Source organism: Gopherus evgoodei, chromosome 2 (assembly GCF_007399415.2).
Source record: "Gopherus evgoodei ecotype Sinaloan lineage chromosome 2, rGopEvg1_v1.p, whole genome shotgun sequence".
NCBI lineage: Eukaryota > Metazoa > Chordata > Testudines > Testudinidae > Gopherus > Gopherus evgoodei.
The window spans coordinates 140,833,427-140,859,754 of NC_044323.1; the positions used below are offsets into that span (position 1 = coordinate 140,833,427).

The 26,328-nt window shown below is 39.8% G+C and overlaps 1 protein-coding gene across 1 annotated transcript in view; it reads right to left on the reverse strand.

Annotated features, from left to right (window-relative positions):
* The window catches only part of CDH18 (cadherin 18), a 1,009,618-nt gene that overhangs the window by 741,749 nt on the left and 241,541 nt on the right, over positions 1-26,328 (reverse strand). The window contains 1 exon segment of the mRNA XM_030551747.1: positions 13,332-13,442. The gene's annotated coding sequence lies outside the window, so the exon portion shown is untranslated.

Here is a 26,328-nt window from a genome sequence, read left to right on the forward strand (position 1 = left end):
ACTCAAAATGCTATAGCTTTATATACTTTTAATAGGGGCTTGTCTACATAGGACCAGGATAACTACAGACCAGGCAGCCTAATTTTGATACCTAGAAACATATTAGGAAAAAATGTAAGCACCTAGAGGATAATAGGTCTAGGTTTAACAGGTCCTGCCTCAGTACAAGTGGGCTGGACTTGATGACGTTTCATGATCCATCTTTCTAGCCCTACATTTCTATGATTATATATATGAGTACATGTATGGCCTCTGTTATTGTAGTATGTGAGACTGTCTGTCACAAGATGACATTGGCCCTTTATGAGAGAGCACAGCAAGTGCACCTGTGCCTCATGGGCTGACCCAGATTAGACTTTAAAAGAGGACACCTGCACCTGGGGCAGAGAGAGACCTGGTGAGTCAGAGCTAGGAAGCTGCAGGAAGCCAGACTGCCAGAGTCCCAAGGGAGGAGAAGCAGTCAGAACTTGACACAAACTGTTCTGAAAATGGGGCCTCCGGGGAGAAAGCAGGACTGCCAGAGTCCTTGAGGGCTTCTGCAACCTAAAAGTTAAAGGGAAAATATCTTCTGGGGTGAGCTGAATAACAGTTTTTGTTTGTTTTGCTGATGTTTGAGAAATAAAACTGCCTAAAAGAGACTGTGGACATGATAGTAGGTCCTTTGCAAGCTGGGGAGAAGCCCTGCTTGGTTACAGGCTCATATTCATATGAATGTATTGATTCATACATCTCCTTTGTGAGGTAAGAAAGTGTTATTATCCCCATTTACAGATGGGGAATAGTTAATCTAAGTGACATGCCCAATGCTAAACAAGAACTCGTTAACAAAGCAAGGAATTGAAGCTGGGTCTACCGAGTTCTAGAGAGGCACTGTAACCACTGGACAACTTTCCTCTCTTCATTAGGAATGTATCTTTCCAACTGGATTAGCATGATTCTTAGAATCAAGTTTCCCATGAGAATATTCATGATTATGTATTATTTGCTGCCCACAAATATTCTGGAATACATGTTTAAATTAACTCCTTTAGTGAATATTTAAAGCAGTAAACTTGTTTACTTGATTATTAGTAGAAAGTGAGCACAAAAGGAGGCACAAACATAATCAAACAAAATCCTTTAATAAAAAACAAAACAGACCTATGTTTATGATTAATTTGTGCAGTATTCACTCAGCTCCAATTCTCTGGCTGCAAAAACCTGGGGAAAAAAGAGTTGTTCTCCTTGGTTTGCACAGTCTTACATAGGGTTCCATAGTGTGAAAGATTAACAGATTTTTGTCACTGAATGTATATCAAGCAGTCACAAAAAGTAAACAAAAAGTGCAGAGTAAACACACATTTTGCCTCTGTCCATATATATTCTGATTGGAACATTCAATAAGGAAAGCAGCAAAAATCAGAAGCATGCATAGTGCAATCTTAATGAAAAGACAGTTTAGCTTACACCCTTTAACAGAGACATGGGTTCCTGTTAATCTATTTCTAACAAGTGTTGAAAAACACACAGAACTTGCCCAGATCCTAGCTCTAGACAGACAGGAGGAACAGTTGTGGGGTAAAAAAATCAAAGAAAAATTTCTTCTGAAGTGCCTCATGCCTCCACTGTCGACACACTTTGCTAATTAACATTTACTATGTGTGTGTATGTGTTTCACACTACATCCTCTGCAAACTGTTCAAACAGCTTTTAATGAATCCTGCAGTCTGCACTGATACACTATGGCTTTCTTTGTATTTCTAGCAAGAGCTAAAAAAAGAAAATTACAACAGAGCAAAATGTAAGGTGTGTTAACATAAGATAAGTTATTTTCAGAATTGTCATTTCAATTATTAACAGTCTATAGTTGTGTAGACTTCAAAGAATATTTGCATGAGCAAAGAACACTTTTTTCCCAGTATCAGCAATGTTAGTGGTGAATAAATGAGCTGATCTGAGCCGCTGTTATAAATGAAAATGGTATTTAGGTTGGGATGTCAGGCTCTGAGATACCTAGCGACCTACATTAGCTGAATTAAGTTTTCCATTATTCTCAGTAGACATTGTGAGCACTGTGTTGTTTTTATCTTTAGAATCGTGGAAGATTAGGATTGTAAGAGACCCCAGGAAGTCATCTAGTCCAACCCCCTGCTCAAAGCAGGACCAATCGCCAACTAAATCATCCCAGCCAGGGCTTTGTCAAGCCAGGCCTTAAAAACATCTAAGGATGTAGATTCCACCACCTCCCTAGGTAACCCATTCCAGTGCTTCACCACCCTCCTAGTGAAATAGTGTTTCCTAATATCCAACCCAGACCTCCTCCACTGCACTTGCGACCATTGCTCCTTGTTCTGTCATCTGCCACCACTGAGAACAGCCGAGCTCCATCCTCTTTGAAACTCGCCTATAGATAATTGAAGGCTGCTACCAAATCCCCCTCATTCTCTTCTACTGCAAACTAAAAAATCCCAGTTCCCTCAGCCTCTCCTCGTAAGTCATGTGCCCCAGCCCCCTGATCATTTTTGTTGTCCTTCACTGGACTCTCTCCAATTTGTCCACATCCTTTCTGTAGTGGGGGGCCCAAAACTGGATGCAATACTCCAGATGTGGCCTCACCAATGCCAGAGGGGAATAATCACTTCCCTCAATCTGCTGGCAATGCTCCTGCTAATGCTTTGTGTTACATTGTGTTACACTCCTACTTTGTGTTACAGTGGGGAGAGAAACAAAAACAAAGCAATGGAAGGCTTCTGGATTTGTCAGTCTTGTATCCATTTCTTTATATATCTGTCTACAGAGACATATGATCTACAGTGTAAAGTATTCTAAACAAACTCATCCATTGTAGGGAATGAAAGAGGTGTTTGCTTCCATTAAGAAACGTTATAGTAATGTTTGCCATTATTTCCTACCATTCATACCAGCAGTAATTTCACAGCAGGTTTTTACTATAAAAGTTTGAGCCCAGCTGTGAAAATGTTTTCTCAAATTTACATCTTTTATTTATTCTGCTTTAGATTAAAACATGTGTGAGCGGGCGCGCACACACACACAATCTAAAACTATCAGAGGAGTAGCCGTGTTAGTCTGGATCTCTAAAAAAACAATAAAGCATCCTGTGGCACCTTAAAGACTAACAGATGTAGTGGAGCATAAGCTTTCGCATGCATCTGACGAAGTGGGTATTCACCCACGAAAACTTATGTTCCAATACATCTGTTAGTCTTTAAGGTGCCACAGGATTCTTTGTTGCTTAATCTAAAACTAGTAGAATCTTAAGATAAAATCAAAATTTAGTAGAACCTCACTAGTTCACAGGGCCGGTGCAACAATTTAGGTGACCTAGGTGGTCGCTTAGGACACTGGGATTTGGGGGGGCGGCATTTTCTTCGGCAGTGACCGCGATGGCCGGATCTTTGGCCGCCCTGGTCGCTGCTGGCATTTAGGTGGAGGGAGCTGGGGCAGGGGAGCATGGGGAGGGCCGCCTGCAGCAAGTAAGGGGGGGCATGCAGGGGAACTCCCCACCCCAGCTCACCCCTGCCCTGCCTCCTCCCCGAGCATGCCGTGGCTGCTTCACTTCTCCTGCCTACCAAGCTTGCGGCACCTAAGCTGATTGGCATCACAAGCCTGGGAGTTGGGAGAAGTGAAGCAGTCACGGTGTGCTTGGAGAGGAGGCAGGGCAGGGGTGAGCTGCTTCACTTCTCCCACCTCCCAGGCTTGTGGCACCAATTAGCTTAGTCTGCAAGGGGGGCGCCTCATGGCAGGGGCACATGGGGGGGCACAAGGTGGAAGTTTCGCAAAGGGCGCGAAACATCCTTGCACCAGCCCTGCTAGTTCACTGGTTCCCTGCAGGAGGAGGTGGACATGAATGAGAACCAGAACAGAGTTCCTACCACAGGCGGATGGAGGAGGGGAAAAAAGACTGGACTTTGCCCCTTCCTCAAGAAATATCTGAGTTGGCATCACTGCCAGCTAACTTTCCTTCAGGAACATCTTTGCCAAATATATTTTAGAAAACAACTTGATCCAATTTGACATGTTTTGATGCGGCATTGCATTAATAAGCAAATGACAAAAAACAAACAAACAAACAAAAAAACACTGCAATTTTGGTCCAGACTAGTTTGTCAGAAAGCATAGAATGATATTCTTCTACTTCTAAAAATTATGTTAAGTTATGCATATTTATTCTTTCATAACCTTTGATCATTAATTAAGTTTTTTTGCACACCTTGTTTCTTTGAAGAAATGTCTGTCTACTTACATAAGATACATAATCCGTTTCTGGACATATGCCTTTCAGACACATCACCTCCTTTGCTTTGATATATAACAAGATGTCAAAACCTGTTTCCACTCTCACTTTCCATTATGCACCTGCTCTGGGGACATTGATTTAATTGAAACCCAACTTACACCAGGTGTTTCTATCACAATCAATGTAGTTTTTATGTATTTTACATTTTAAGGTGTTCAAAGTCCTTCACAGGGAAACAGCACTATGCATTTATTTGGCCAGATCTCAGACCACCCCTAATGAAGCTTTCCGTCGCTTATGGGACCTTAAAATTGCCTTAAGTAGGAAGCTGAGAATTCTGTGCTGTGGGGGAATCCAGGTCTACAGTAAGGCCAGCAGAGTGGCTCTGTGCCAATCTCTCCTGGCCCTCCAGCATAGGTCCTTCACAGGAGTGAGTATCTTGGAAGCTGCAATTGAGCAATCCTCACTAGTATAATAGCCCCTCAACATCATTACAAGCTTACACAAGTTAAAAGCTGCCCTTGGACTGGTCTAATTTAGGTCTTGTCAGGCCTGGAGACAGCCTCTGTCTGGGGACTGAATGGTGGCTTAGGACACATTTGCTTTTCCCAGCTTCATCTGCATCAAGCTATAACATAGCTGAGGATTTTGTCATTGAGATTTCAATACACTATTTTTAACAATCATTTCTTGGTTTATTTTTAATACATAGTTTATTTGCTGGTAATGTATTTTTAGGACTTGTCTTGAAAAGTGTTGAGCTTCATACACACAGAGGGAGAGAGAGAGAGAGAAAAGAAAAACACAGGCCAAAACCATAATATGCATTCTAATGTGACTTTAAAGCTGTGGTTGAATATTCCAGGAAGTCACATCAAACACCTACAAAAGTCCAAAGGAAATTGAAATTGCTGACAGGGAAAATCAACACTGATTACTTATCACTTAGTTATGCAGGTAATTACTTAGCTTATATATTACTTAAATCCATTTTACAAAATTCATAGCATGGTTAGGAAATGCTACCTTCTTTCCTCTTCACACCATCTCAGAGCCCCCTGTGGGACTGGTTTCCCAAATAACTAAAAAATAAATGCTATAAATGAATTCTCAAAATAAGGTGCTAAGATTTAACTGCCTGTCTCCCATTAACATTAAAGAGAGCCACGTGGCTAAAGTCCTTCGGAAGGCTTTGAAAATTTACCCCTTTTTAAAGAATTCCCTAAATAGATCATAAATGCTGAAGTTCATGATTAGAGGAGCACATTACAAATGTATAGTTGTATTCCACTATTCTATATTACTCTTCCACCTCTTCAGCAATGATGTGCACAACATCACACTACTTGAACAGCCAGGGAACTTTGGCTTCTTTTTTGCTTTCTAGACACCAGGTAGTAATCTGGCTTTATAACTGTGCTCCCTAATGTTCCCTGTCTTTTAAATTTCCTTGCTAATATTTATTTGTTTCTGTATATTTTTTTTATATTATTCCCATGTTCAGAATATGTCCCTTTTAACACTGTGGTATTTAAATAATGCCACATACCACATGCATATTTAGATGAAGTACAGAAAAAACCCCATCAGTATGTCTTAAGTCAACCTTCTGACTGGCCACACACATCCAAGTAGGATTATGAGGAACAGTGATGACCCATTTATGGATTTATAGGTTTAACAAGGCATTATCATCTAGCTTAACCTGCTGCATAGCACAGGCCAAAGAATTTCACCCAGTAATTCTGACATCAAGCCCAATAATGTGCGATGAAACTGGAACATATTTTTTAGAAAGGCATCCAGTCCTGATTTAAAGATATCAAGTGACACAATCTACCACATTCCTTGGTAATCAGCTCAAGTGGTTATTTACCTTGATGGTACCTTTGCTAGCTGCAACTTCTCTATTGGATTTTTTTTTATTTTTATTATTTTTTTTGCCTCTTTCTGAATTTGCACCTAATTCTGCTACACTTATACTGAGAAGTCCCACTGAACTTAGTAGCAGAATCTGACCATTTGTTTCTAGCCTATTTTATTCAGATTTCAGTTTAAATCTATTTTCATTTAGATTAATAAAGGGCACATTAAAAGATGACACTCTTCAGTGAATTGTTTTATAATTTAAAGAATTGTAAATGGCAAGATGAAACTGAACTATTAAATTTTAAATTACAGAGTCTGAGCTTTAGTTCCCTATAGAAAAGTCTATCTATATTTGTGAATATTGATTACCACTGAATTTGGATATGTTGATATTTTTTTCCCTTTGGCTCATACAATCTCATTTCCTTGATAAAATTATCTGTTTTCCTTCTTTAAAAGCCAATCATAGTTAATACTAGATTTTATGGACTGGGGCCAATTCTAAATTGTTATTTAAAATTATGTTTATTGCCTTGAACCGATGCAATGGAAAATCATTCCCCACAAAAATCAATCAATCAATCAATCAATCCCAACCAGCTCTTTTTCTGAACAAGTAACCTCAGGTAAAGGCAGCAGTTCAGAATGAGATGGTTCCATTACTGCCTCAATGGGTCTCTTTCTCAATGGTCCTCCTGTCAGAGGAGACAACATATTAAGGAGGATTAGAGAGGCATCAGGGACTGGGACAAACCACAGGCTGACCCAATCACTACAAGTATAATCTGTTTCTGGACAAGCAAGCCCTAAATACATCTTGGGGAACACATAAAGTAACAATGCATCTCAAACAGGAAGTGGTCTTGATTATGATTCTCGGTATTTGGGTAAAAGACTGATCAAGGTCCTGCTCCCACTTCCACTGACTTCAATTGGGCAGGATCAAATCCTCTGCTAACTGACAGAGGAGATTGCACCATAGAATGAATCCTCCAGGAAGTGAAGAAATGCCACACTCTCTGTTCACTCAAGATGCAGTCTTTGCTTTGCTGGGACACTTCCTGATGGAAGAAGAAACAAAGCTGCCCTGGATAGGGCAGTAACAGGCTGCAGCTACATAGAGCAGTAGAAAGCTTGTTACCTCATTGCTTCACATAGTTTCTGTGCATAATAAAGGATTTATCTTGACACTGGCCTGCTCTTCTGTAAGATATGACATGGTACGAGGAATGGAAGGCACAGCATTCTGGAAGACCAGTCAGAGTGGTAACACTGAAATGGTTGCTACAGAGCCAATCCTACTAAACTACACTCTTCTCAGCTCTGAGAATCAGGGAAAATGCCTGTAAAGTGTTCAAACAGCAATTTGAACTGTATAACAAAAGCCACAGTTGAAAATAAACTGGAAGATGAACAGAAATTGCCCTGCTCTTAACAGTGGCAGGCACAAATGCAACTAGATGTATATCATGCATTCTATGTAGATGGTGGTGGGGAAAGAGAGGAAAACTGGAGAAAAAGAAAATTTTTGAGGATCATTGTGTCTTTGGAAAAAAAAATTATGAAAGACCTATGTTCAAGATGAGAACATGGAATGTAGGGGAAACAGAGGAGTTTGTCACACTGAAAAAAAAAATCAGTCCTGTGAATATGAAATATTAAGACTCTCTCATTAAAAAAAAACCAACAGGTTGTGCTAGGGTGTCCATGAATGATTACTAAGGAAATGTCCATGTATGATTACTAAGGAAAAGGGATCTGACACTACATATGGCAATATGTATATGCCAAGCAGCAGAACATAATGAAACACAGCTAGAAATCCCAGGGAAGGCACAGAGCACAACTCTGAGTACTACAGCTGAGCTAGCAAAGGAAAAGTTCACAGAAATTAAATTTGCAAGGACAGAAACATGGAAAGCAGGAAACAATGCCAGTGATGTGGCAACCAACATGAGTAAAGGAAATACGCAGCATTCAGGTGAATGTGTAAAAATTGTAAAAAGGCCAATCATTATGCTAAAATGTGCAAAGAAAGCAGTAAAGTGAATGTATTAATGCAGAAGGGGATTCCCCCCGAAGTGAAACAGAAGAGCTATTCTTAAGCATAATAATGGAGGAGGCTGAAAACTGAGAAGAATGGCTAATTAAAATATGCACAAATGGCACTTATGTGAATGCATGATAGACACTGAGGCATAAGTAAATATAACAAGAGAAACTGGAATGAAGAGATAAATGGAGTACATAAAAGTGGAAGAATCAAAAGTGTCTGTGAAAGACCATAATGGAAGAACAATTGACGTGTTGGGAGAGTGTACACTGAAGCAAGCAGCCAGGCTTGGGCCTATACCATGTGTGAGGTGCTTAGTCTTATTAAGTGGATGTATTACCATAGAGCAGGGGTCGGCCAACTGTGGCATGTGGCCCATCAGGGTAATCCAATGGCGGGCTGCAAGACATTTTGTTTACATTGACCATCCACAGGAATGGGCCCCCGCAGCTCCCAGTGGTCACGGTCCCAGTGTGGCAAGACTTCCTTTGAATATCAGGAATTACTAAGGAGAGTACTAGAAATAGTGACAGCTAAAACCCTTACACTGAGCAAGGCCAAATATCAATTTCAAACAACAGAAATAACATAGCTGGGAGAGAGATTGACCTCCAAAGGAATCTTGCCTGATGAATCAAAGATTCAAGCAACACTCAACATGCTGAGACTTTAAGATAAACAGGGAATTCCAAAGGCTGCAGGCATGTTGAATTATGTCAGCAAATTCATACATAGCCATATAACTCATCTAAGGCACCTCTTCCACAAGCTCATTCAATGGCCTTGGATGCCAAAGCATGTAAGAGATTTCAGTCATTTAAGGCACCTTTTGATACCAGCTTCAGTGCTGCAATTTTTGTATCCATTGAAAGACAAACTCTCCACAAATACCTGGAAAGGAGGGCTGGGAGCAGTACTATTACAGTGTCATGGAACTAACTGTTTGCCACTCTCGTATACAACTAGGGCTATAACAGCCAAAGAGAAGACGTACACACAAATTGAAAGAGAGACTAGGTCTGGTGTAAGGGTGTACAAGATTTCACAAATTTCTCCGTGGATGTAGCTTCAAAGCAGAAACTGGTGTCAAACCACTAACTGCAATACACAAATAAGGACTTGGAGAAGCACCACCAGGGATACAGTAACTACTTTTGAAAATACAGAAGTGTGATGTGACCCTGGAGGTCCAACCTGGATGCCACTTAGTAATGGCAGACTCTCTCTCAAGAAACATGCTCCATCTGACAATACACGGCCTGATGATGTGGAACAAGCAGTAAAAATACATGTGAATATAATAAAAGTGTTACATGCTGTATTTCCAGGCATGTGAAATAAACTGGGGACAGAAACAGCTAAGGATGAAATGCAGAAAACAGTGATACAAGTGATAAGTAAAGGAGAAAATAGAACAAAACAAAAAACACTCCCCACCTGCGTATTCACACCATAAATATAAAGTTTCAGTGATCTCAGGAGTGCTTCTGAAGGGAACACATATTGTGATCCGCACAGTGATGAAAGAACAATGTTGGAATAATACACAAAAGGCACCTGGGAATGACAGTCAAAAAGGAAAGCTAGAGAAGCTGTATTCTGGCCATAGATGAATAGTGACATCAAAGAAATGGTGAGCAGGTGTGGAACATTTCAGAAGTACAGAGATTCCCAGCAGAAAGAACCAGTGTTACTACACAAATAACTTGCAGTTCTACAGGACAAAGCTGGAATTGACGTATTCAGTTTGGGAAGACATAATCACCTGGTTATAATGGACTACTTAAGCAATTTCCCAAAAGTAGTCACACTGGAGGATTCTGATGGATTCTCTGAGACCTTTTCCCCCTCAGTTTCCTAAGAACTCAGTCTGACTGCAGATTTCATCACTCCTGTATTTTTTTTTATTATACATCAAAACTATGCTGAGCTGATCAGATTCAAGCATGGGGGGGTGGGGGCAGAGGGATTGGGATTGGCTTGGTTACTCTGTAGGAACCAATCCCTGTATAGCATGATGTTATACACTGTCCATGCACAACTTACTCTGCCTCATTTTGAGTTCCAGGTTTATCTTGTCCATTGTAAATGGTTCTTGGCATCTTCCTCCTTATCTTAGCTAGTACATATATTCTGTTTCCAGCCTGATGATCCATTTATCTCCCTAATCCTGTTTCCCAAGAAATGAGACCTCAAACATGTGTGCTTACTTATATCAAACCAAACCTACAGATGCCACAGCAGTAAAATTTGTCAGAAACATGTAATCTGTGTTTGCGTTGTCATGGAATTCAAGAAAAGTAATAATTGACAGTAGATTACAGTTCAAGAATAAGGAATTCCTGAACTTTATTAAAATGCACAATTTTCATCATGAGACATCTAGTCACAGATATTGTCAAACTCGTGGATTAGCTGAATATGGAATATGTATAGTGAAGAACTTGCTCAAAAAGCAATGGATGCAAGACAAGATCCATTGTTAGTAGTACTCAGCTGTAGAGCTACATTGCTGCAATGTGGAAAGTCACCTGCTGAATTCCTCTATAATAGATCTATGAAGGGCTACTAAGGAGCCTGTGATAGTGAGGAAAAGACTGGGAAAGTATAATTAGACAAAATATTGCAATAAAGAAGCATGACAACTTCCACAGTTCAATAAACAAAGCCCCGACAAGAATTTGGCAGGATAGAGACACTAGCCAGTGAAAGCCACAGGGATCAAAGAAGAATCACCTTTCTTATACTTAGTGATCATAGGTGAAGGTAAAACATTGCTAAGAAATCATAATAATCTGCTCAAGATAGTTGACACCTTGGCCAAGACAACTGAAGTAAGACCAGATATACAAGTTGAAAAAAATTCAGAGTGACCCTATTACTGACCATGAGACTGAACTATTACAGGCAAGGATTTACCCGAAGAGGGGTTGCAATACAGCAGTTCAGACAAATAGCTGAAATATCACAAAAGACTGAGAAAAATATGCTAGGGTTGTGTTTCAAGCACCCCAAAGAATTAATTCCATTACAGTATTTGTAATAGTTTAATAGTTTAGTTTAAGTTCAGTAAATCATTTTTAAAAGATCAAACAATGGAGATGCCACACTTCCTGTGTACTCTTCATGCAGTCTTTAGTTTTCTGGGAGACTTCCTACTGGGACAGAAAGAAATAAGTGCAGGAGAGGGCAGTTGCAGGCTAAAGCTATGCTTGTTACCTCGTTGTTACAAATAGGAACTATGTACAGCAAATAATGTATCTTGAAACTGGTCTGCTTGTCAGTAAGATATTACAGAGGCACGATCTAGTATCAGTGTCATTCATAATTACCAGTTATCCAACTGGATAGAGTAAAATTTCAAAAGCTTTGGAACCATGAAATCCCATTTCCATGGATTCCCGAGTTCCTCATTTCTCCATGGGTTTATGTGAATTTGTTATACATTTTAAATGTTTTCTCCGTAGTTTCTTTACATGATATATAAGGAAGTTTTATCAAGGTTTCTTGCAATGAAAAACTACAAACTAACTACTGCTAAACATGAATACATATATATATATACACACGTACTTTGAAAATGTACCATGAAGCATGTAGAAAATTCAACTTTATTCTAAAGTCCCTACTGCATTTGGTACTGTGATAACAGTGTTCTAAATAGAACAATCATGCCTGTGTAGCTACTAGCACTCTTATTAACATTTGGAAATTTTCCACAATCAGACTTTAGCTGAGTCCTAAATGTTGGCTAAAGTATTATGCAGTACTCACAAAATAAGTGATGAAATACAAAAATACAGGTTTTCAAATTATAGTGGCTCTAGCTATTTGAACACTGATGATAATCTAATGTATTATATGTGGGTCTTCAAGAGAGAAACAGTTTTCCCATCCCATGAAAAAATTTGAGATTTTGGAAATTTCCCCACATAGAATTGTGACTAATTGTTGAAATTTCAAAAATTGTCTTGAACCAAAAATCATGGGGGGGAGAGGTTAAATTCAGGTCAATCAAAAAGTTTTGTTTCAATAATTTTGAAATATTTTATTTTGTTTAATCTTTTTTATTTTTAACTATAAAATTAACTCAAAATAAAAAAGTAATTTTGAACCCCAAACCAGAACTTTTCATTTAGAACACATAAAAATGGGACATTTCAATAATTTCAAAGCTTTGCATTTTTTTTTCTCTTTTTTTGAACAGGAAATTTTTTTAAACTGATCCTTTCCTGTTAAAAGTTTCGGTTTTCACAAACTGCCATTTTCTAGTGATTAAATGTTTCATCTAATAATTCCTGAGCAGCTCTAGTTCATAGTAACTAGGTCAGTTTAAACCTGCCAGGATTAGAGATACTAGCTTTGTCACCAGTGAAGCATTTGAGCTTCTAACTTGTGGAAAAATATTTGAGCTATCATTTTCAAATAATTCCACCCACAGTACAAATTTTAGTACCTTTAAAAGCAGGTCTATCTGTCAAACTATAGTATTTGACATCGCATATTACTGAAAAAATCCAGGGGGGGGAGGCTCTACGGGGACCTAAGAACTGGGGAGGGAATAGTTGTTTTTCAGTCATTTAAATAGAAGAAATGGGCATGAAAAATGTAGTCAGGAAACTATTACCTGAATCTTTATTGACAAATGCATTTAAAATGAAAAATATACATGAAACTGTTACATCCAGAACAACCAGGTTTCTAAGTAACTTTGGAAGTCTTGCTCATTAATACCACTGATATAAAGATCTTAAGATACATCATGCTAGCAATTTCAGAGGCTACAGCAGAGCTCTTCAGCAGCCCCATCAAGCTGACTATGGAGCAGCATATAGGAGTAAATCAGTCACAAGAGACACTATGCATTGTTATTTCTATTTATTATTTATAGCGTGGTAGTACCCACAGGACACCGATCAGGGATCAAGGCTCAATGCAATAGACGTTGTACACACATATAATGAAAACGCACCCCTGCCTCAAAGAGTTTAGAAACTAAGCAATTCTGTTTTCCTGACCAAAAATGTTAAAAGCCTAACACAGGAAAAAGAGGGGAGGGTTGTAGAACTGCAAGGAAAAATGTCAAAAGTTAAATAAATAAATAAATCATGCCACAAGCCAAACATGTTTTTCATGAGAGGTGATTAAATTAAAAAAAAAAAGATAAAATACCTTTTATTTGATGAGTAGCCCACAGCTCAGAAATGCATGTTGGTTAAATAATCTTGAGCATCTTCCCATGAAGATATCAAGGGGTGGATGTGGAAGGCTCACAAACTTTCACTGAAACAGAATAATACTGCTTTCAATATGCCTAACAGATAACATTTTGCCAGCATGATTCCGAAATGAAGAATAGCAATATATCTAAATTGCTGCTCTTGGGACAGATAGATGTTGAGATATTTACTTTCAGCAAATATATCAATTCTTCAAGTTCCTATAGTAATAGCACACATTGTTGATTGTTTTTTTTAAGAAACAGCTGTCCATAACGGCAACTTCAGGTCACAACAAATGGATAGTGGGGATGTTTCCAGACTTGTAAGCAGTTTAGGAATTTTTCTGCCCATATATCACATTCCAGCTTGTAAAATTGGTTAGGCAATCAGCTTTTTTAAAACCAATAATGAAAAACTGTCATAGAAAGAATGATCATGATTTTTAAAGAGTTTTATGAGGATTTAATAACAAAAGTGTAGAAAAAAACATCCATAACAAAGGAATAGAGTGTATACTCTGTTCTCAATCTTGTCCAAATTTAGGATCCAGGCAATTTAGATAATATCTCATACTCCTTCATTTCTTCATTTCTTCACTGTTTGTTAGTTTCATGCCATGCTGTAATATTTTAATTAAAGCTGATCAAAGAATAGAATTTCCATACCCGTAGAAAATTCAGAGATATCAGTATTTCATTTTGTCTCAAATTATAAAAGTCTAAATGAAGCTTTGCAACCTTATCAGAATAAAATATTTCAATAATTTCCCATGAAAATTTTGAAAATCTATATCAGTGGTTCCCAAACATGTTCCACGGCTTGTGCAGGGAAAGCCTCTGGCAGGCTGGGCCAGTTTATTTACCTGCCAAGTCCGCACGTTTGGCCGAACGCAGCTCCCACTGGCCGTGGTTCGCTGCTCCAGGCCAATGGGAGCTGGCCGCCATTTCTAGCAGCTTCTATTGGCCTGGAGCAGCGAACCCCAGCCAGCGGAAGTCACGATCAGCTAAACGTATGGACATGGCAGTTAAACAAACTGGCCCAGCCGACCAGGGGCTTTCCCTGAACAAGCAGCGGAACAAGTTTGGGAACCACTGATCTCTATATTTCTGTGAAGTTTTGACTTCTTTGAATCAGCATTTTCAGGAAACAAACTGTTCCATCAGAAAAATTTTGATCAGCTCTAACTCTATATTTAAAAAAAAAAATCAACACTTAAATCACCACAGCACCACTGTGAGTTACTTCTCCCATGTTTAAGAAACATAAATTTAAATTGTAAGAGGTGTAGAGAAGAGCTACTAGGATGATCAGAGGAATGAAAAACCTGTCTTATGAGAGGAGACTCAAGGAGCTTGGCTTGTTTAGCCTAACCAAAATAAGGCTGAGGGGAGATATGAATGTTTTCTATAAATACATGAGAGGGATAAATGCCAGGGAGGGAGAGACATTAAGTACTAATGTTGACACAAGAACAAATGTATGTAAACTGGCAATCAACAAGTTTAGGCTTGAAATTAGAGGAATGTTTCTAACCATCAGAGGAGTGAAGTTCTAGAACAGCCTTCCTAGGGGAGCAGTGGGTACAAAAAAAACCCAACTGGTTTCAAGACTGAGCTTGGTAAATTTATGGAGGTGATGGTATGATGAGATTGTCTATAATGTCATGTGGCCGATCTGTGACTGCTGTTAACAAATATCCCCAATGGGGCACTAGACGGGCAAGGCTCATAGTTACTACATATAATTCTTTCCCAGGTGTTTGGCTAGTGGGTCTTGCTGACATGCTCAGGGTATAACTGATCATCATATTTGGAGTTGGAAAGGAATCTTCTCCAAGGTCAGATTGGCAGAAACCCTGAGGCGGGGAGGTCAGCTTCCCCTACAGCATGGGTCATGGGTCACTTGCTAGTTTAAACTGGTGTAAATGGTGGATTCTCTGTAACTTGAAGTCTTTACATCATGATTTTCAGCCAGAGGTTATGGGCCTATTACAGGAGTGGCTGAGTGAGGTTCTGTGGCCTCTTATGTGCAGGAGGTCAGACCAGATGATCATGATGGTCCCTTTTGGCCTGAAAGTCCATGAAATAATGTTCCTATTTTACACAGTAAGGGAAGCTGAAGCAGATTTATGGTTATAATTATCATTAAATGATATGCTCAAGACCACACAATGGTCTTGATCCTCCACAGCCTTATGCCCTAAGTTCTACCTGTAGAAAATGAATACAAAGTTGGCATACAACAAACAGTAGTGTTTTAAATCCACTTTACACATACATAAATTAATACACAAGGAGCAAGACACTGGGAAATCAGGTCCAGTTAGTTCGTGCAAACTCAGTATTAGGATTCCAGAGTTCCTACCAACATTCAGTTCAGTGGAGCATAGCCTTGTTCAACAGACTGAAACAATACATTAGCTAACCAGGGATTCTGGGACCTGCTGCAGAATAAGGGCAAGGCAAGGATTAGATAATGGTATAGCATCAACAACCATCTCTAACACTTCAAAGAGAAATTAAGAAAACAAATCCTTAACGCCTGGGCATCTGAGACCTAGTAGGCCCTAGATTAGTATGATTTTTCAGTAAAGCCAAAAAAGTTACATATGGAAGAATAAAGTCCTTTATGAATTTCAAAAACTATTTTATTATTGCCAGAAATTTTGTATTTCAGAAAGAGGTGACAAAGAGCCCCAATTGTTAGTTTTGCTTTGCACTTGAATTTTTTTCACAGCTCTCTAAAATATTTCTCTTTGTTTGGGTTCCAACTTCTGGAGTGTCAGCTGAATTCTTTATGTTTTATATTTGTTTTTGTTTTTAAAAAAAGAGATGCTTTGGTGCAAGTTTTATGTAGCTTACCCTTTATGTACTCTTACTGATTTCTGTGTAAGCTTTAATTAGCCTATAAGTATTGCACTATATGCTTAAATATACTCCATTGCGATCAGTGCTGGTTATGAACACTGGCAGTGCCATACTGGATCAAACCAGTAGATCATCTACTAGTTCAGTGTCCTGACATCAGTAGTGACTAGTACCAGCTGGTTATAGTGGCAGTCAGAAGTAACCCCTCCCACAAGGAAAATTTCTAAAACCTCATTAGCTTCTGCCCAAAAGCATGAGGCTTCATAAGCCTTCAAAAATCTATTATAACTCTGGATATTCTTGTTATTCATAAATTCCAATCCTTGTTTGGAACTTGCTAAATTCCTGGCCTTAATAATGTCATTTGACAGGGAGTTCTGCAACCTAATTCCTTTGTTTTGTTATAATTCAAGATAATTTGTTATAATTTGTGCTACTTTTGTGTCCTCTGTTAGTAATCTGTTAGCAAACATTAACACTTTTAGTCCTTTACTTTCTGTATATTTGATTAATGTATTAACTATTCTTTAGAATCTTTAGGATATATAGATACACACACACACACACACACACACACACACACACACACACACACACACACACACACACACAAACAGAGCGGATAGGAAAGAATAATTATGGGGAAAAAAAGACACACTGAAATATGTGTTAGTCCTCTCAACTGTTAATCATGTTTTTACATACAAATCAGGTAAACTGAGAATGTGTAGAAATGACATCAAAAGATGTTTCTTTTAGCAAAAGTTCTCTTTGTTTGGAAACCCTATATAATGACATTGGTATGGGAACTCAGTTGGAGAATGAAATCTGCCGTGTTCCTCTAGATACAGTGGAGGAGAGACACACCGAAAGCTCTTTATCATCATCATCATCATCATCATCACCACCACCACCACCACCACCATCACCACCACTACAGCAGTAATGTATCTATTTTTTCTGTATTTTGTAAAATGAACTAATCTCTGATTGATAATCTGTGATTAACTAATTCCAGTGAGCCTGTTATTTGACAATCTTGAGTCATCATTAACTCAGAAATGTAACAACTCCGTAGTAAATTTCTTGTTTCATTTGCTCCCCTTCTAAGGAAATAAAACACACATAAAAGTAAAAAAGTGAAACACTTGTACTGAATTTGCACCACTTTTTCCTTCCATTGTTGGAGGAATTACAAGCAATGAAAAATAGGGCTAAAGATCTAGTTCCCGTCTCCCAGCTCCTGGGTAATGCACATGAAATGCTTTCTCCTCCAGATACCATCCTTCCAAACCAGCACTGATAGCACAGCTGATCAGTGTCCATACAGTTGTTTCATTTCCCTATCGCAGCTCTCCACCAGTTCCATCTCTGAGGGAAAAAAATCTGTAGAGAGAGATTTAACGGGGCTATGGTACCTGAGGTAGCAGAAAGCCTGTGTTAAAGGCCATTGCTACAGAAGTGTGACACTTACGGTAAATTCTCAATAGCATGACCCTATTTCATGCTAACCGCCCACCCCTACATAATGCCACACAGATTTAATACACTCAAATTTGTTAATATGTAGTGTGTGCAGGAGGGCAATATGTGTGTTTACTGTTCTTATTTTTGCCATAGTAAACAGGATTAACCTAAATTTGCTGTCCTCGGTGCCATTTAGCAGAGAGGAAATTATGGTTCCTTCTGAGCAAGTTCTAACAGAGGTGTAGACCACGCTGTTTCTTAGAGCAGAAAAGTGTTAAGTGACTGCTTTATGTGAGTGGCTACACAAGAAGGACAGTTGGGGCTAGAAGAGGAGGGCATTTGAGGTTTGCAGTTTGCTTAGGACAGCAAAAGCCTTAGAGAAGGCCCTGGCTCTTAAAAACAATAGCTGGCGGGTAGGTAGTAGAATGTCAGACTCACCAAAACACACTTCCTCCAAACAGTTCAACTACCTCTATTTTTAAATGAGCTTGTAAAGAGAGAAGCAGAGGAAAAAAGTTGGCACCTTATATACAAGACCTCTATTCTGAAAAGGCCATGAATTATGTAAGCAGCTATTATTACTGAGAGCTAAAACAATTAAAGATGTAATAAAAGATTGCAGAAAAAGTTATTTGATGCCAGAGTCATCAGAGCTATCATCAGCTAACCATTCTGAAGGGTAATGTTCTTATTAATTGCCAATAATATCCATCCATTAAAAAATTAAAGAAACACATTAGACTATTAAGTAACAGTTTATGACTTCAGTGATGCTTTTGTATGCACCTTTGGTGTATTAAAGATTTCTAGTGGTGCATAAACAGATTCTTAATTAATGAACAAACATAAAAGACCCAGGATTTATGAACACAGTGCAAAAACTGGAAACAACATAATCCGTTTGATCTTATTCTTTGTCCTTGATCAACATGTCTGTCTATAGATCTGACTCTGGATAATTACTGAGTAAAAATGTGATAAGCAACATCATTCGGTGCACTGTATATTACACTGGGAGAAGTAAAACACAGCTGTATTTTATCTGCGCTTGTTATAATGTAGCTTTGTTAGGCTTTTTAAAATGCAATACTCATTTTTTGTCATTTATGAATATACTCATGAAACCAAACCAAACAAACACAGAACCAAAGTCCTGCCCTCGGTTTCATGCACAAGTTGCTCTCTTTTGCCATTGCACCAGTGCAGCATGATCCACCATGCTCAGGATACACTCCTGTTTCCAAACAGGGGACCCTTTGGAATGTAGTCCACACACCTCAAGGAAATTTGGTATGCTGGATTTGTGGTATTGTTATGCAAACAGCTCCACAGGGCAGATGCTTGGCATGAAGTATGTACTAAAGGGAAAAACATGAGATCTCCACACCGGAATATAACCTGGAGAGGAAAGTAAACAAAGTGAGAGGGGATACCCTTGCGGTCCCAAGATTTGATCCAAGGAGGAATAGTGGAGTAGAAACCAGAGTAACGGGTGATGCTGGTGGTAAAAAGTCTCTGCACGACGGGGGAAAGAATGTCACTGATGCCAAACGCCGAAAATTAAAAGGTCTGTACACTAATGCGAGGAGCCTAGGTAACAAGATGGAGGAACTGGAGTTACTGGTGCAGGAAGTGAAACCGGATATTATAGGGATAACTGAAACCTGGTGGAATAGTACTCATGACTGAAGCACGGTTATTGAAGGCTATGTGCTGTTTAGAAAAGACAGGAAGAAAGGCAAAGGTGGTGGAGTAGCCTTGTACATCAATGATGAGATTAACTGTAATGAAATAAGAAGCGATGGAATGGATAAGACAGAGTCTGTCTGGGCAAAAATCACACTGGGTAAAAAAGCAACTAGAGCTTCCCCTGAGATAGTGCTTGGCGTGTGCTACAGACCGCTGGGATCTGATTGGGATATGGATAGAGACCTCTTTAATGTCTTTAATGAAGTAAACACAAAGGGGAAATGTGTGATTATGGGGGACTTCAACTTCCCAGATATAGACTGGAGGACGAGTACTTGCAAGAATAATAGGGGTCAGATTTTTCTGGATGTGATAGCGGATGGATTTCTTCATCAAGTAGTTGAAGTACCTACAAGAGGAGATGCCATTTTAGATTTGGTGTTGGTGAGCAGTGAGGACCTCGTAGAAGAAATGGTGGTAGGGGACAACCTTGGTTCGAGTGATCAGGAGCTGATTCAATTCAAACTAGATGGAAGGATAAACAAATGTAGATCTGGGATTAGGGTTTTTGACTTCTCGAGGGCTAATTTTAAAGAGTTAAGGAAATTAGTTAGGGAAGTGGATTGGACGGAGGAATTAGTGGATTTAAATGCGGAGGAGGCCTGGAATTACTTTAAGTCGCAGCTGCGGAGACTGTCGGAAACCTGCATCCCAAGAAAAGGGAAAAAAAACATGGGCAGGAGTTGTAGGCCAAACTGGATGAGCAAGCAACTCAGAGAGGGGATTAGACAAAAGCAGAAAGCTTACAGGGAGTGGAAGAAAGGCAGGATCAGTAAGGAAAGCTACCTTGGTGAGGTCAGAACATGTAGGGATAAAGTGAGGAAGGCTAAAAGCCGCATTGAACTGGACCTTGCAAAGGGAATCAAAACCAATAGTAAAAGGTTCTACAGCCACATAAATAAGAAGAAAACAAAGAAAGAAGAAGTGGGGCCGCTATACACTGAGGATGGAATGGAGGTTAAGGATAACATAGGCATGGCCCAACATCTAAACAAGTACTTTGCTTCAGTTTTTAATAAGACTAGTGAGGAACCTTGCGATGATGGAGGAATGATAAACGGGAATGTGGATATGGAAGTGGATATTACCGCAACTGAGGTAGAGGCCGTACTTGAACAGCTCGATGGGACGAAGTCGGAGGGCCCGGACAATCTCCATCCAAGGATATTAAAGGAACTGGCGCGTGAAATTGCGAGCCCGTTAGCGAGAATTTTTAAGCAATCGATAAACTCGGGGGTTGTGCCGTATGACTGGAGGATTGCTATTGTAGTTCCTATTTTTAAGAAAGGGAATAAAAGTGATCCGGGTAATTATAGGCCTGTTAGCTTGATGTCTGTAGTATGCAAGGTCTTGGAAAAAATTTTAAGGGAGAAAGTAGTTAAGGACATAGAGGTCAATGGTAATTGGGACGAATTGCAACACGGATTTAGTAAAGGTAGATCGTGTCAAACCAATCTGATCTCCTTCTTTGAGAAGATGACAGATTACTTAGATAAAGGAAATGCGGTAGATATAATTTACCTAGATTTCAGTAAGGCGTTCGACACGGTTCCGCACGGGGAACTGTTAGTCAAATTGGAAAAGATGGGAATGAATATGAAAGTTGTAAGGTGGATAAGGAACTGGTTAAAGGGGAGACTCCAGAGGGTCGTATTGAAAGGTGAATTGTCAGGCTGGAAGGAGGTCACTAGTGGAGTCCCTCAAGGATCGGTTTTGGGACCGATCTTATTTAACCTTTTTATTACTGACCTTGGCACAAAGAGCGGGAATGTGCTAATAAAGTTTGCGGATGACACAAAGCTGGGGGGTATTGCTAACACGGAGAAGGACAGGGATACTATTCAGGAAGATCTGAACCACCTTGTAAACTGGAGTAATAGAAATAGGATGAAATACAATAGTGAAAAGTGCAAGGTTATGCATTTAGGAATTAATAATAAGAATTTTGGATATACGTTGGGGGCGCATCAGTTGGAAGCGACGGAGGAGGAGAAGGACCTTGGGGTACTGGTTGATAGCAGGATGACTATGAGTCGCCAATGTGATACGGCTGTTAAAAAAGCAAATGCGATTTTGGGATGCATCAGGCGGGGTATTTCCTGCAAGGATAAGGAGGTGTTAGTACCGTTATACAAGGCGTTGGTGAGACCCCATCTGGAATACTGTGTGCAGTTCTGGTGTCCCATTTTCAAGAAGGATGAATTCAAACTGGAACAGGTTCAGAGACGGGCTACAAGGATGATCCGAGGAATGGAAAAACTGCCTTATGAAAGGAGACTCAAAGAGCTTGGCTTGTTTAGCCTGGCCAAAAGAAGGCTGCGGGGGGGATATGCTTGCTCTATATAAATATATCAGGGGGGTTAACGTTAGGGAGGGAGAGGAATTATTTAAGTTTAGTACTAATGGAGGCACGAGGACGAATGGGTATAAACTGGATATTAGGAAGTTTAGACTTGAAATTAGACGAAGGTTTCTAACCATTAGGGGAGTGAAGTTCTGGAACAGCCTTCCGAGGGAAGTAGTGGGGGCAAAAGACTTTCCTGGCTTTAAGACAAAGCTTGATAAGTATATGGAGGGGATGTTATGATAGGATTGTTAATTTGGGCAATTGATCTTGGATTACCACCAGATAGGTCTGCTCAATGGTCTGCGGGGAGATGTTGGATGGAATGGGAACTGAGTTACTGCAGAGTGACTCTTGCCCACATGCTCAGGGTTTAGCTGATCGCCATATTTGGGGTTGGGAAGGAATTTTCCTCCAGGGCGGATTGGCAGGGGCCCTGGAGGTTTTTCGCCTTTCCCTGCAGCGTGGGGCACGGGTCGCTTGCTGGTGGTTTCTCTGCAGCTTGAGGTCTTCAGACCAATTTTGAGGATTTCAATAACTCGGTCCTGGGATAGGGGTTGTTATAAAATTGGATGGGTGGGGTTCTGTGGCCTGCCTTGTGCAGGAGGTCAGACTAGATGATCAGATTGGTCCCTTCTGACCTATGAGTCTATGAGTCTATGAGTATGAGCAGCACTAAGATACCACAGATACACCACCTGCATGGCTGGAATTCCCCTTCACTCAAGAGGGACTATGAACAGTAACTGGGAGAGAGGGCAATTTCCTGTAATAGCCTGGCAAAACTTTATCCAATTAAACTTAATTCACTAAAGGTTTAACGTAATACCTTTGGGGTCCATTATATTAAAAATGCAATTGTTTATGTGTTATAGGGGGATTGTATATAACTTTTCTAGGGGATTTCATAATGTAAACTTTGGGGATATGTTAGGAACTTCAAAGGACTGTTTGGGAAAATGTGTGAAATGGTTTTCCTAGGAGGTATTGTGAGCTCTTTTGAAGTTATACCCTGGGAGAAAAAGTCATTATCTACTGATTTCCTGCTCCTGAAAAATCCAGGCCAGAGATCCCTGAACAGTATAAAGGATGGACTAAACTTGTCATGGGTGCACAGAACAGCTAAGGCTGTTATGAACTTGTGACCACAGAAGAGACTCTTTTGTGATGTGTGAAGGACTAATCACCTGCCAGAGCTCATGCTGGCATCAGACTGATCTCTGATTAGCTTAATAGCCATGTCTACAGGAGAAAGCTCACAGCAGCACAGCTGTACAGACGCAGTTGTGCTGCCATAAGATGTCCTGCTCTATGCTGAGGAGAGAGAGCTCTCCCATCGACATAATTAAACCTCCCAGAACGAGCAGTTGTAGCTATATCCGCAGAAAAGCAGCTCCTGCCGACATAACATGGTCCAAACCAGCGCTTCTGTTGGTGTAACATATGTCATTTGGGATGTGGTTTTTTCACACCCTGGAGCAACTGTTAGTTATACCAACAAAATTGTTAGTGTAAACATAGCCTTGGTATGCATGTAGGTTCTTTTATTGTTTTATTATGTCTTCGCTGTAGTCTTAAGGTAAAAAATATTACATGTATTTGCATAGAAAGAGCAGTGTGGTAGCTTAATTCTAGGCAGTTAAACTGTTATTAGTCTGTGAAATGAAAGCAAGAGGAGTACCTAAGCAGATTCTCTTTTGCTGGAAATGAGAGAGTACAGGCAAGGAACTATTCTGCCTAGTGATATCCTGGTAAGAAAGAAGAGAGACATTGGTCTCCCCCTGAGAAAGGTGCAGGCAAGGAATCCAGAGGCCTGAGAGTGGCTGCCCATGCCAGACCACCGAGGGGAAATACAGATGCAGTTGCCCTGAACTGTGACACTAACGGCTGGATTTTACTTAGTGCCTAATATCTAAATTTCGAAAAAGCACTTCCAATACTGTGCATGTTAAAAGCTAATATGAAGAGCTGTATGCTGGAAGCCATGTGTGGTGCACAAGTTGTATCAGTACTGCAAAACCAAGGAACTACGCTGCATATTCTTGAGTACCATATTGATTATCTATTACTATCTGCATTACTGTGGGGGCATGTAGCTCAGTGGTTTGAGCATTGGCCCACTAAACCCAGGGTTATGAGTTCAATCCTTTAGGAGGCCACTTAGGGATCAGGGGCAAAATCAGTACTTAGCCCTGCTAGTGAAATCAGCTAGACTCAATGACCTTTCAGGGTCCCTTCCAGTTCTGTGAGAAAGGTGTATCTTCATATACTATTTACAAGTAAACAGGGAGAAGACGCACTTATTATGCCTCTTTGTCTACTAAAAACTAAGTAATTTCAAGTAGCTGTAATTTTTGAAGTTACAAAGTAACTGTACTGTTGTGTATGGGTTTATTTTGAGAGTCCCTTTCCTCTCTTCTCAGTTGCCCTCCAGAGACTTATGGGCCACTAAATTTTCTGCATCAGTTCTTCCAATTTCTGTGAAGCACCAGTAGGTGAACTCCCCTCGCAATCTTCCCTATTTCCACATAAGTATGGGAAGACTCCTAGATCATCCCTTCAGGACAGTGGTTCCTTGGTTGTTAGGAAATGATGTTTCTAGCTTTGAAGTTGTCCTGGTACTTTTAGCACATCTGATCTTAACAGCTGGAGTTCAGGAAGCTCTTTAGTATCTGTCATAGCAGTATTTGTCTTGCTGTTGCCATTGTTTAATTTTTGTTACCTTTTGCCCAAATGATGGCTTCAAAAGTTCATTTGCTGTATGCAGCCCATGTGCAGTGAAAAATGAGATGACGTAGTGGGCTGCTGCCCAGGCCTTCTGTTAGTGCATTTCTCTGGTAGAGCAATGCTATTTGTGGGGTTTTAATTAGTTTGCTTTTTTAATTGTTTCTTTACATCTGTTTCTGCTTTGCCATTACATTGGCTGTGATATCTGGAGGAGGATGATGATGTGATATATTTCTATTCAGCTAATGCTGAAAACTATACTGCAAATTCCCAATAGAAAAATGGAGGTCCATTAATTATAATGAGCATCTGAAATTTCATGCTGGGCAAACTGAGCTTTGCAGCAGTCACTGACAGAAATTTCTGCTCTTGTGTATAAGGGGTCTAGTTCCCAATAATCCAAATGGTAATCAGCCATCACAAGGTAAAATTTGTTTTGCTGTGTACATAAATCCATTTCTAGCTTGCTCCATGACTGATAAGATATTTTGTGTGCTTCTCCTTGCAGATTGACTAAAAACATATTGCAGCTATGTCCCTGGCTTGTGTCGTCTTTCACCTCACTTTTCATGTTTGACTAATACAGGATGTGTCAGGCATTGGTACACATGCTTCAGCACCAGTGTGGCTTGTGTGTGTGTATGTGGACTAGCATTATCAGACACATCTTTATGCATTGTGACTCCATAGTCTTTATAGAGCCTTTGTACTGTCAGTTTTTCTATATGTCCCACTATTCATGAATATTAAATGGCACCTTTCCCATCCCTAACCGGATGACCATTCTGAATGCTTTAATAGCATAGAATCATAGAAAATTAGGGTTGGAAGAGACCTCAGGAGGTCATCTAGCCCAACCCTCTGTTTGGATATATCTCTATCTGCAGCTTCACTATATCTGTCACAAGAAGGAATTCTGCTTAGTTTGTGTGTTCAAGTTTCTCATGAAACTCCCCCTTTTTGCTTATGCTGAAGATTTCATAATCAAATGTCTCAGCAATCACAGTCCTTTGTGGTAATACTGCCCTAGACAAAAACATCTGCAATGAACACCAGACACATTGTACAGTCAAGCAATGTTTTAAACTTTCATTAACATTCTTTGAAGAAATTTTGGAGCTGATAACAGCTTTATTCCAAAGGTTTTTGTTCTGTATCTATGTACGACTATGCCCCAGGAGACCCTAGTCATGCTTCGTGCATGCACCACAATGGCTAAGCATTCCTTCTCTACTTGAGCACAGTTTTCTTCTGTTGGATATAGTGCCCTAGGAGCAAATACAGGCTGGCCATTTTGTGAAAACTCTGATCCCAATTGGTATTCACTAGCATCACATTAAAGGGTTACAGGTTCTTTTACAGCACAATATATTAGGCGTGAATGTCTAGGAACTAACTGTTTGAAGCATCTTGTTCAAAATTCCAACACAATCCAGCATCTTTATGGTCCATCTCATAAAAGTGTCATTCACCTGGCAGGAGCCTGGAATGAGTGTGGAGAGATAATTAAGTATCTCAGAAAAGCCCTATATCCTGCATATTTTGAGAGCAGGCACTTACAAATTACTCAAAATTTCAGAGCCTGCTTTTAAGCCCTTTGCTACTATAAGGTGTCCCATACATGGTACAGCAGACAGACAGTATCAAGTGCTGGCAAATTAGGATGAAGTCATTACCCATTGCTGTATTCAGTGCAGCCACTCTGATTGCCATACTTTCTTTGTCCAGACTTATAGCTACTTCATAGTTTGTCATTGAGGCCCTGAAGAAGCTTTACTTTTCTTAGGTATCCC